The sequence below is a fragment of the Notechis scutatus genome, chromosome 1 (assembly GCF_049901735.1).
Source record: "Notechis scutatus isolate UNSWTSFEM ecotype Mainland chromosome 1, rNotScu1.2, whole genome shotgun sequence".
Taxonomy (NCBI): domain Eukaryota; kingdom Metazoa; phylum Chordata; class Lepidosauria; order Squamata; family Elapidae; genus Notechis; species Notechis scutatus.
In genome coordinates this window covers 316,351,331-316,363,706 of record NC_142009.1, presented here as the reverse complement: position 1 = coordinate 316,363,706, position 12,376 = coordinate 316,351,331, and the positions used below count along the sequence as shown (strand labels likewise).

At 35.9% G+C, this 12,376-nt stretch overlaps 1 long non-coding RNA gene across 2 annotated transcripts in view; it reads right to left on the bottom strand.

The window, feature by feature from the left end:
- LOC148133497 (uncharacterized) overlaps positions 1 to 12,376 on the bottom strand; it is a 124,705-nt gene that overhangs the window by 8,475 nt on the left and 103,854 nt on the right. Inside the window, exon 3 of one of the 2 annotated variants that reach the window (XR_015746898.1) lies at positions 11,345 to 11,454. This is a non-coding gene — a long non-coding RNA (uncharacterized LOC148133497). Of the gene's footprint in view, positions 1 to 6,235; positions 11,455 to 12,376 lie in introns of those variants that run through there. The other variant, XR_015746897.1, reaches the window with a different exon arrangement.

The following is a 12,376-nucleotide window of genomic DNA, read 5'->3' as shown; positions in this document are numbered from 1 at the left end:
AAATGATACTACCCTTGACTTTTTATATTGAACAATCTAAGGGCAAAAAAGTACAGACCATGCTATATTATTGATTATGTTTTTGATACACATACAGAAAAATTGGAATTGTTAGACATTGAAAAAGTGCAGCTGAAATTTGTGGAACAGGTTTTGATTAAAAATGGCTTTCTTATTAACTGGATTAAGATATAGTATTCTAAACCTTTACACTGAATTGTTACAGATGGATTTTTTCCCCCTTCTTCTACTCAGATGTCTCATGTCCTTTCTTCCCTCCTACATTTGAGTTCATATTGGAATCGTTGTCGGGTGCTATTATGATATCCATGGACTTTTATTGCCATAAAAGTGGTTGAAACTGAAGACAATTGGTTACTGCGTGCTAATTATTCATTTTGTTTGATAATCATAAATGTGCTATACTGTCATTTTTTGATATATTCAGTAAATTATGAGATTGTTTGATTAACTGGAAAAAATATACTACCCAGTGTTTCTAATGTGTCAATTGATGCCTGTAAAAATTGGAGATTGATCTGTTTCAATTCATTTAACTATCTAGAAAAAATATTTTTTTAAAAAAGAATCTAAATATTTCAAATTGTTTTATTTTAAATTAATTTTGACTTAACACTGTAGATAGTTAAAAATCCCCATGATGATGGAAAACCATAAATGTTGCAAAAATGAATATACTTCATGATACATACGCTCACACACAGAGAGAGAGAATGGAAGTTTCACCTTTTTATTTTTATTTTTTATCACAGAATTGTATTATTTTCTGGAATTCAGATGAATAGGCACAATTAGAACTTATTTATTTATAATATGCTGCCATATCACAGTGTGACCCCTCTGAAAACAGAGGCTTAGTTCCTTTTCTAATCAGTTATCTTCCTTTTCTCCAATTAAAGTTATTCATACCCAGTAACAAAGAAAGGTTTTAGAAGAGTATTTAGGAGAGGCTGCATATCTCTCTTTTCTGAATTTTGGGTTTGAGGAATGCATATCTTGCAGTGGATGGAAGGCTGTGTGATATTTTCAGGTGCAATCTCCAGAAGTTGCTTTTCAGTGTATGACCCAGGAAGGTTCACTGTAAAAAGATGTTACTTATATACTTCTGTGGGTTTTCTTTAGAGGCTGAATCCAGAACACTGCAACACATCCCAACATCTATTTCTTGAATTCCAATTGTTGTAGCATTGTTTATTCTATGTATGTCCTGCCCTCTATATGACATAGTATTATGACTGAATGGTATTTCTAATTACTACATTATGCACTTGTTCCCCAAGTAATCAGATACTACTTCTCTCGCTTTTGAGTGGGCTCAATTCTGTTTACAGAGGTTATTGTTTCCTGTTTAAAAGTAGTATTAGTGAAAAAGATTTACCTCTAATTCATTCCCTTCCCCTTCCCTTTCCCTTTCCCTTTCTCTTCCCTTTCCCTTTCCCCTTCCCCTTCTTGTATATCAGGTCTTGTGCTTTAGGATTTTGATTAATTAAATAACACCTCTACAGAGCATTATTTTATCTTTTTTTCTATTTATTGGTATGTAGGAATTTATAGGATTCATTCATGTCATAATTTAGTAAGACACATTAGATACCTTCCTTCTCATTCATATCCTTCCCTCATTTTGTTTTTATATACGTTACTTGAAAAAGATTTACCCAATGTAAATAGGAACAATTGTAGTATTACAGAGCAGGATTATGTTGCAGGGAAATGGAGAGGGGGTGAGTGGAGAATATGGGGAGGGAGAGAAACAAACCTACAATGTAGTCTTAGTGGCTATTCTTTTTGACTCCATCATTAAAGGAAGTATTGAAGAATGTCTAGAGGGTGAAGAGAGCAAATGTCTGTTTTCTTTTCGATATGATAGCCACATTCAAGATACTCTTCCCCATACAATGGATTTTACCTAGTATTATCTTTGTAGGAAGCTGCTTTCAGCTGAAAAGCAGAAGTGAATAGTGGTGTCATGACATGGGATTAACAGTACAACTGGATAGTAAATCAAATGTTTGAGATGAGGAGTGAGGTGGAGGGAAAGCAGGAATGGGGGAGTGGTGGGGGAGAAAAATGTCTAATGTAACACACATCACTAGAACAAACTGGCAATATATTGTGGGGATAAGTAAAAAAAGATAATATATAATTATCTAGCAAGGTTCTTGAGATCTGTATTTTAATGCTATGTTGGGGAATACACAACCTTTTTTTTCAGCAGCTAATCTCTCTCTCTAATGAATATAATAACAAGGTAAAATATATCTAAAGACCTTTCCGACTACTAATTAGTAAGAAAGATGTTTTTTAGAGATGGTGCAAAATGTAACATCTCCTTCTAGTCAACCTCAGTTCTTTAACCATGCTAAGAATGGAGAAAACAAAAAGGGTTGCAGCAATCAAATCATTAGACCAAGTTGTTCCATCAGGAAATTCCTCCTTACTTTGAGTTTTAATCTCTCTGTGTCTCTCTTCCACCACTGGTTCTTGTTCTACTCTTGGGCACCATGGAGGATAAATCCACAATCTTTTCCTCATGGCATCCTTCTAGCATTGGAAGACTAGTGTCATATCTACTCTTAGATTTTTATCCTTTAGGCTATGCATACCCAGCTCTTTTAACCATTCTTCCAATTCCTCACCATCTTTGTTACTCTTCTTTGCATTCTTTCCAGTTCTTCAGCATTCTTGTTATATTGTGCAACTGAAACTGGACACCATATTCCAGGGACTAAATGACCAAGTACCATATTAAGTAGATCTATCACTTCCCCTCACCTTGACATTATACCTCTGTTGATGTAGTTCAACATTGGCTTGTTTGACAACTTCAACACACTGCTAGCTCAAGCTTAATCTGTGGTCAATTAGGACCTAGATCTTCCTACAAATATTGCTTCTGAGCCAGGTATCATATGCCCTGAAGCAGTACACAGCCTGCATTATTCTAATGGCAGCTGAAAATGAAAATAATCTAGAAAGTTCTAGTAATGAAAGTCAAGGAACAGAGTAAAAAATGGGACTGAGTATAATGAAGACCAAATTAGGACAGACAAGAAAGATGTGTTATCCAAAGTGATGGATAACTTCTTCCTGTTAGGATGTTGAAGTGGGTAGCTTCCCCTTTTTAAGATTTTTAAATGCAAAGATCAGGATTATGCAAGCAACAGTTCTCTGTGTGACACTATGAAAGTAGAACTTAAATTCTGAAGAAGCAGGATATTGACACCTTTGAATGTTGGTGTTGGGGAAGATCTAGCTATTTTGAGAAATCTATAATGCTTGGTAATGTGGAAAGAACAAGAAAAAGAAGACAACCAGGAGCAAGATGATTGGATTCAATTACTGGAGTGATGAGTGCACCATTGGAAGATCTGAAGGACCAGGTTGAATGTTATTCATCCTAAAGATATCTTATCTAAGTGGCCATTAAAAGTTGATACAACATGATGGCATCTGATCAATAAAAAGATCATTTATAAAAATGTTGAAGACCTTTGGATCCAAGAGAGAACATGACTGAACTTTGACTATGTTACAGTCAAATCTGCATCTTATTTAATCGCTGTACATGATAAAATAATCCAATGAAACTTGGTTTTTGCAGATAATTGGTGAGAAAAGGAAATGTTGTTATTTGGTGAAGACAAAACAAGGTAAAGGAGCCTAGAAGCAGCTACAAGAAGAATTTCTTATACTGGAATAAATGATGACTTCGTTTGATGAAGGTGATGATGAATAGGCCTGAAAGATAAGAATGAAAAAATCACAGTAGATAACTACATAGTATTAACTGGAATTGTTTTGCATATGACCCTAGAAATATGAGATAATATTTCAAGGGAGAAAAAATTAACATTGGAAGACAATATGCATACACAACCTTTTTTTTCAGCAGCTAATCTCTCTCTCTAATGAATATAATAACAAGGTAAAATATATCTAAAGACCTTTCCGACTACTAATTAGTAAGAAAGATGTTTTTTAGAGATGGTGCAAAATGTAACATCTCCTTCTAGTCAACCTCAGTTCTTTAACCATGCTAAGAATGGAGAAAACAAAAAGGGTTGCAGCAATCAAATCATTAGACCAAGTTGTTCCATCAGGAAATTCCTCCTTACTTTGAGTTTTAATCTCTCTGTGTCTCTCTTCCACCACTGGTTCTTGTTCTACTCTTGGGCACCATGGAGGATAAATCCACAATCTTTTCCTCATGGCATCCTTCTAGCATTGGAAGACTAGCGTCATATCTACTCTTAGGTTTTTATCCTTTAGGCTATGCATACCCAGCTCTTTTAACCATTCTTCCAATTCCTCACCATCTTTGTTACTCTTCTTTGCATTCTTTCCAGTTCTTCAGCATTCTTGTTATATTGTGCAACTGAAACTGGACACCATATTCCAGGGACTAAATGACCAAGTACCATATTAAGTAGATCTATCACTTCCCCTCACCTTGACATTATACCTCTGTTGATGTAGTTCAACATTGGCTTGTTTGACAACTTCAACACACTGCTAGCTCAAGCTTAATCTGTGGTCAATTAGGACCTAGATCTTCCTACAAATATTGCTTCTGAGCCAGGTATCATATGCCCTGAAGCAGTACACAGCCTGCATTATTCTAATGGCAGCTGAAAATGAAAATAATCTAGAAAGTTCTAGTAATGAAAGTCAAGGAACGGAGTAAAAAATGGGACTGAGTATAATGAAGACCAAATTAGGACAGACAAGAAAGATGTGTTATCCAAAGTGATGGATAACTTCTTCCTGTTAGGATGTTGAAGTGGGTAGCTTCCCCTTTTTAAGATTTTTAAATGCAAAGATCAGGATTATGCAAGCAACAGTTCTCTGTGTGACACTATGAAAGTAGAACTTAAATTCTGAAGAAGCAGGATATTGACACCTTTGAATGTTGGTGTTGGGGAAGATCTAGCTATTTTGAGAAATCTATAATGCTTGGTAATGTGGAAAGAACAAGAAAAAGAAGACAACCAGGAGCAAGATGATTGGATTCAATTACTGGAGTGATGAGTGCACCATTGGAAGATCTGAAGGACCAGGTTGAATGTTATTCATCCTAAAGATATCTTATCTAAGTGGCCATTAAAAGTTGATACAACATGATGGCATCTGATCAATAAAAAGATCATTTATAAAAATGTTGAAGACCTTTGGATCCAAGAGAGAACATGACTGAACTTTGACTATGTTACAGTCAAATCTGCATCTTATTTAATCGCTGTACATGATAAAATAATCCAATGAAACTTGGTTTTTGCAGATAATTGGTGAGAAAAGGAAATGTTGTTATTTGGTGAAGACAAAACAAGGTAAAGGAGCCTAGAAGCAGCTACAAGAAGAATTTCTTATACTGGAATAAATGATGACTTCGTTTGATGAAGGTGATGATGAATAGGCCTGAAAGATAAGAATGAAAAAATCACAGTAGATAACTACATAGTATTAACTGGAATTGTTTTGCATATGACCCTAGAAATATGAGATAATATTTCAAGGGAGAAAAAATTAACATTGGAAGACAATATGCATCCTCATGTCCTCACCACTCCCCAAAGTGACATTGGTAGTATTCTTCAGTTATTAGGGATGATATTATACGAGAACTAATCTTCAGTCAGAATGGATTAGTGGGTTGTTAGTATTGGTTATTAATATTGACTCAGCACTATTTTCAACTGTAAATTTTCTCTTTACCTTCCATACAACTAAAAAAAAATTGTGTTCAGGGCAGTTTGTCTTTATGTCCTACTTCTGTTCTGCAGGAGAAGTCAATCTTCTATTATATGGCTATTGAATGAAATATGCTTTAAAAACTAAGCAATTGAAAGGACAAGTATGTAAGCTATGAAGCTGTGACCACCAATGTTTAGCAGTATCTGGACAGCAGAGAGTGTATAGGCACAAAGCACTATCTTCTCTGCTATAATGAAATTACTGCATTTCCAGTTAAATTACAGTAATTATTTCTAAGTGTGCAACTCTACCTATAAATTAGAAAATGCAAATTTCATGTTAATAAGAGATAAAGTTTATTGATGCAGTTGAGCACAGACTTGTCTCCACATACAACCACACCAGGGTACAAGGACTCAATCAATCAACAGCTGTGCTACTGCAAGTTGCTCACTTCTACTTTAATTACCGTGTTTCTCATATAATAGGGCCGGGTCTTATTTTTTTTTGAGTCCCGAAAAAATGGCTAGGCCGTCTTTTCGGGGGTGACTTAATTCCCCCCCTTGCATCTTCGGGCAGGCGGGCGGCGATGGCTTGGATGTTGACCTCGGCGTTGGTGGGGCACTTTGTATCAGGGTCAATGCAGGCAGCACCATATCCGGGTGTGCAACAAAAGTACTTCCTAACAGCAAGTCCCCCCGCCATTTCCCCCACATTTCGCATGTTTTAATATAGGCCTTAATTTGGGGGGAGGGGTTTAATTTCATTTCATGCCTATAAAACATGCTGGGACTTCCTATTGGGGGAGGCCGTATTGTTGGAGAAACAGGGTAATTCACTATGACAACTACTATCTAACTGTTCTTACTCGATGCTTACAGCATTTTGTGATATGTAGTTGATTTATATTCTACTATTTCCCCAGAGATCACTCAAGGAACAATGAAAAAATTAAAACACAATAAGCTAAAATCTGATAAAAAAAATGTATTAACTCACTCAAAGAGACTTTGTTTAGGAAATACTTAACCGCTCCTGAAAATTAAGCAATCCTTCATATGTTACAACAACATAAAAATGTCATGTCCCATATGCTTAGCAAACAGGTATTGGAAAGTGGTGTTATCTTTAACAAGGTCTTATCTGTGGTTTCATGTAGTTATTGAACAGCAGAGGAGGCAATATGGAATTCTATGGAATGCACAAGCTAGCAACAAGTGCCAAACAATAATCTCGTAGCCCTCACAAGGTCAGAACCATTATATTGTCCAGAAGAATATCATTGTTGATTATATTGACAGTCTACAAAAAATACTGCCAAGAGTAGCCAATTGAGCCAAAAGCCCAACTGAAATGACCCCAAATAACTAATAATCAAATGCTGGACTTGGCAAGTCATTACTTTTTAAATTAATGTCGCCAGAAATTGTACATTTGAAATCAGCTAGAAGTTTCTTAGGCTCTCCAAATCAAAGAATTATTCTTTGATAATGGTCTTATTACTGTCTCCCTAGGCAGGCAGAGATATATCTGTCCTGCAAGAAAATTGTTAGTCTTATCATGGGGGGACATTTACCCCTTGGCTGATTCAATCAAACCAAGAAGGAAAAGGTTTGAGCATATAGGTGCTAACCCTCATCTCTACATGGTTTATTATCCACAACTTCATAAGCTTAACCCCCAACAGCACCCAACAAAGTGGTTACCATAGATACATCACACTTTGTCCCATATTGGCATATGTGGTGATATAACCCCCATCCCTTTAACCTCAAACTATCCACTATTGACCTCACCCCATTCCTAAGAGGTCTGTAAGGAGCGTGCAAAAGTGCACCAACGTGCCTACCGTCCCTGTCCTATTATCCCCATTTATTCGTACCTATTTCCTGTATTCTTACTCATGTTTATACTTATACCTGTTATCTTGTAAGCGATTGACAAATCAAATAAATAAATAAAATAAATAAATGTTTCAGTTAACATTGCAAAAGATATATTGACTGGTATTGATTAGATACATTGCATAATTTACTGACATTATTGAAAACATGATAAAATATTATTACTCTCTTTCATTTCCAAAAATGTAAAAATAAGGTTTTGAGAATTCCAGTTTTGTTAAGTCAAGAAATCAGCTGAGGACAGTAAAAATGTAAGGAAGAAAACAGCAAGGAAAAAGAGGAAAAAGAAAAAGAAAGAAAAGAAAGAGTAGTGGAAGCTTGGAATCAACTTCCTAGCAGGGGTAGTGGGTCAATCATCAGTAACTGAACTTAGACATACTTGAGATAAACACATGTCCATCATCCAACAAAAATAAAAAATAAAATAATAATAATTAAAAATAATTAATTAATTAATTAAAAAAGAAAAAAACCTAAAAACTCAAAGGGCAAATTCAATGGACCACTTGGTCTTTTTCTGTCATCAGTTTTCTATGTTTCTATGAAAATATTCATGCTTGGATTTCTTTTATTTCATCCCTACAAAATATATTCTTTAACTGAATTTGGAAATGTAAATGTTTCTTTGTAATTCAAGCTACGATCACAATTCATTCTGGTAATGGCATGCAATTAATATTCTTCTTGCTTTGTTTAAATTATTCAATAAATATATTAACTACAAATTTTGGGATAGATTTCAGTCATTGAAATTGGTCTCCCCATAGACTGTTATTATATTTTAATTACAGGGTTGATTGCTGTATACCACGTTAGTTTCATAAATAGCAGTAGGTGTAATTTTACTTAATTTTATACTTAAGTATTACTCATTCTATTTTTTTAAATATAAAGATCAACTTTCTCTCACCAGGCAATGTCAGAGCCTTATAGTCCTGCTGTTGTCTAATATAATTTTAGCTTGGTTCATCTAATTCCCATATTTATTCATGATTTTTCTAAAAAAAATCACATAAAACTCTTTATATAGTTTTATGTCACCAACCATATGCTTCATGGTTTCAAGTTTTGCCTAGACCGATCAATTTTTTTTTTATTTTTTATTTTTTGCAAATGTTGAAGCCATTGGTTGGGAAAATATATTTAATTTATTCTCCATGGAAAAAGGATAAAGCATTTTTGGGGAGAAATGAAATCTATTCATTTTGATGTCACTCTTTACCAATCTATTTATTTGCTTGTTTTAATAGGCTTACATACTACTTCAATAGTCAATCAACTCTGAGTTGTAGCTTAAATAGGATATCTGTTTTATTTATTCAATGTAAAATTATAAGTTAGTCAGACAATTATGTTTTCTAACTGTATTTATTTTAAAGTATTTTCAGAAACCCTCTTGTGCTTCTTTTTCCTGTGAGGCATGATATATTTTGTCTATGACAAGTTAAGGAAAATATTTGTATAGAATATGTAAGTAACTTGCCTCATTTGTATCAATTATTCTAAAAGAAAAGATTTCATTGGAAGCTTTTTCACTCTTCAAATTTTTTTCCAAATGTTCCATTCTATTGAACAATAATGGAAAGTCCTGGGAGGAAAAATGAAAAACCAACTTTTCTCCCAAAAGTCTTTGCTTCCCTTCATGCTCTCATACCTGTATTTTCGTCCAGTGCACACATTTTTACAAATAATCTTTCTGACTAAAATGCACCTGAGCATTACTTTCATAAACTGGGTTACTTTTGCGGATTTTTCATAGTATTATCTTGATATGGCTGCATCGGAAAGTACCTAGTTCAAATAATATCCATGTATGGGTTGGTTTATAAACATGAGATTAGATACGTTAGGATCCAAATGTGAACCAAAGGAATTTCTCCCCCATCACTGATCCTCATCAAACTCAATTTAAAGGATATTGAATATTTAGATGGACTGGTGGTCCAACTCATTATAAAACAGATTCATATGCTCATATTCCATTTATTTTCCAATGGATTTATATACCAATTTGAGGACCCACAGAACAGCTTTCAATTTACATCATATTTTCACGCTTTGTTCTTAATGGAAGGAACATTCTTTTGCATGGGAAATGGGGTTAAATGAAGACTTGCATTACACCCATCTAATATTTTCCAGCAAAGTTAGTACCAAAATATTCCGTGCCACCAAAAACCCATTAAATGTTCAAACTTCAATATATATTCCTCAGTAACAAATGTACAGTTAGATAACATATAAAGAATTATGAATGGCTAATTATATTTTGCATATTTACAGCAAAGACAATTAGCAAATAGCTTTTATATGCAAAATAAATGAAAAAGTAATTAAGATGCACTAACCAGAGCAGCAGTATCTGGTCTGTTGTCTTGTGATTCACTCTAACAAACATAATAATTATGCATTCATTGTCATATAATTAAAACAGCTCTGTCCTTTAGAAAACTGGTTATTTACCGTATAATAATCTGAAGAGCTGCAGAGTTTTTCATAATAGTAAGGAGGATAATTAAAACATTGCTTCATGGAGTCTGCTTGTCCAGCAGACTTTATTATAATAAACTTGGGTAAGAGACCAATTTCTGATGGCATTTCAGATTTCTGACAAGCAGGTCCTTAAGTTAGACCCTTAAGGGTCCTTAAGTTAGACCCATGCCCACAGTGAATTGTCCTCTAAATAATTCTACCATTCTATATTCCATTAATATTTTGTTTAACCCTTTACCTCTGACAGAACAATTCAACTTACAAGTGAGTAGTGCAGATGAACCATAGTCCTTGGATTGAATCCTGTCATTGTAATGAAATCAATTCATATTGAACTCAGATAATGTATTGCACAAGTTGTTAAGCATGTTGTTAAACTAACTCATCCCTCCAACTGAGATTTGACTCCTAATTCAGAAGGTGACATATGTGCTCCGCATAGCAATATCCTTGAGGACAACTTGGGAATAGCTGCTTGTGCAGAATGAAATAGTAAGGGTGAGCTCCAAAGAGGTGGTACACTGATCAAAAAAGAATGTATGGATTGCCTGGACATTAAAGGCTCATTAAAAGGAATAGTAATGCTTAAAGCCCTTAATACGTTAGGATCCATATACTTGAAGGAGCACCTCTCCCAATATGAACTGCATAAAGAATTGTCATAGTATGTGGGAATGACCTTGGGAGACAGGAGGAAGTGCCATTGTCTAGAGACTTCCTAATAATGTGTGGCTGAGAGAAGTGAACTCTGTGGGCATAAGATAGGGATCCTTCTCTCTTGCTGAACTCCAGTTTGGATATCCTTCCTCTTGGAGAGTCTGATGGTACCAAGGTGCCAAAAGAGAGCTTTCTGGTCTTCAAGGTAAATATCTTAGACAGATTCCATATCTCAACATTAAACAGCTAGTGGCTCAAGGAATTAATTTATTCTGTTGCCTGGTATATAAGCAGCTCTAAAGGATGGACAAAAGTGATGACAGCTCAGGATCCTCTCTTGCGGTTGGAGTGGTACCAGCATCTTGCATCAGAAGTAGGGTTATGAGTTTGGGCTGCAAGGATCTGGGTGGTTGATGGCATAGAAGACTTATACTTTTCTGTATTTCTTTGATTCCATTTACTGCTCATCTACTCACTATATATTGAGGCTGTTACAATATATCCTCCAGCCCATTTCCACCTGTGGCTCTCTGGCTTCATCCATCATGCTTCCTGTTATATATTTGCATACTTACTTATGATGGGTTGGTCTGTGGCGGCAGGAGATTTGAAGAGCCGTCATTGGCCATGAGCCATGAGCAGTCAGCTACAAAAAAGGCTGCTGCGGTTTCTCCACTCTGAGATCCTAGAGGAAAATAAAGAGTAGAAAAAGTCAACTGGGTCCTGAGTCTCTTTCCTGCGACACAACACTGGTGACGAGGGTGGGATTCTGAGACAAAGGAGCCCAGCTAAGCACATGGCAACGAAGACCGAGCAAGACGAAATGGCCGGGAACAACTCGCCACCCGCACCGTTCAACCCAACAACCGAGGACTGGGAATTGTACGTCAACCAATTCCTCATGTTCCTAGAAGGGAGCGACCTCCATGAAATATCCAAAAATAGAAAGAGAGCCGTTTTCCTCACCCATTGAGGTCCTGCAGTATTCAAAATGGCAAAGGCATTAGTGGCACCCACCGATGTAAAGACGATGGCATGGACGGACCTAGAGAAATTACTGCGAGCTCACTACACACCAACTGTTTCATGCCTCATCAAAAGACATGAATTTTATCGGTGCAATCATAAGGAAGACGAGAGTATCGGAGATTTTGTTGCAGCACTAAGAGACATTGGAAGAGCATGCAAATTTTTAAACATGGATGAAGCCATGAGGGACCGAGTGGTCCTGGGATTAAAGGACCTTACACTACAGGGTCGACTACTAACAAGACCTAAGATAACACTGAAGGAGGCAATAGAAGAAGCCACCACAGCTGAAGCCACACAGAAATTGGCGGCCACCATGCAACAAATGAATAAAATACCAAAGGAAATTCAAAAAGCCACCAATCAAACGCACAATAAGATACCAGAGGAAGCTCAAAAAACCACTACCACAACATACCATGAGGACATCAAATCCCCATCAGAAGACGAAGAGGAAGAAGAAGAGGTAAATCAACTCCGGTCGGAAAAGGGTAGATGGGAGCAAAATGAAAAAAGGTCAGAATTTCGTTGTGCTGGGTATGGAGGAAAACATCCACATTCCAAATGCCGTTTCTTCG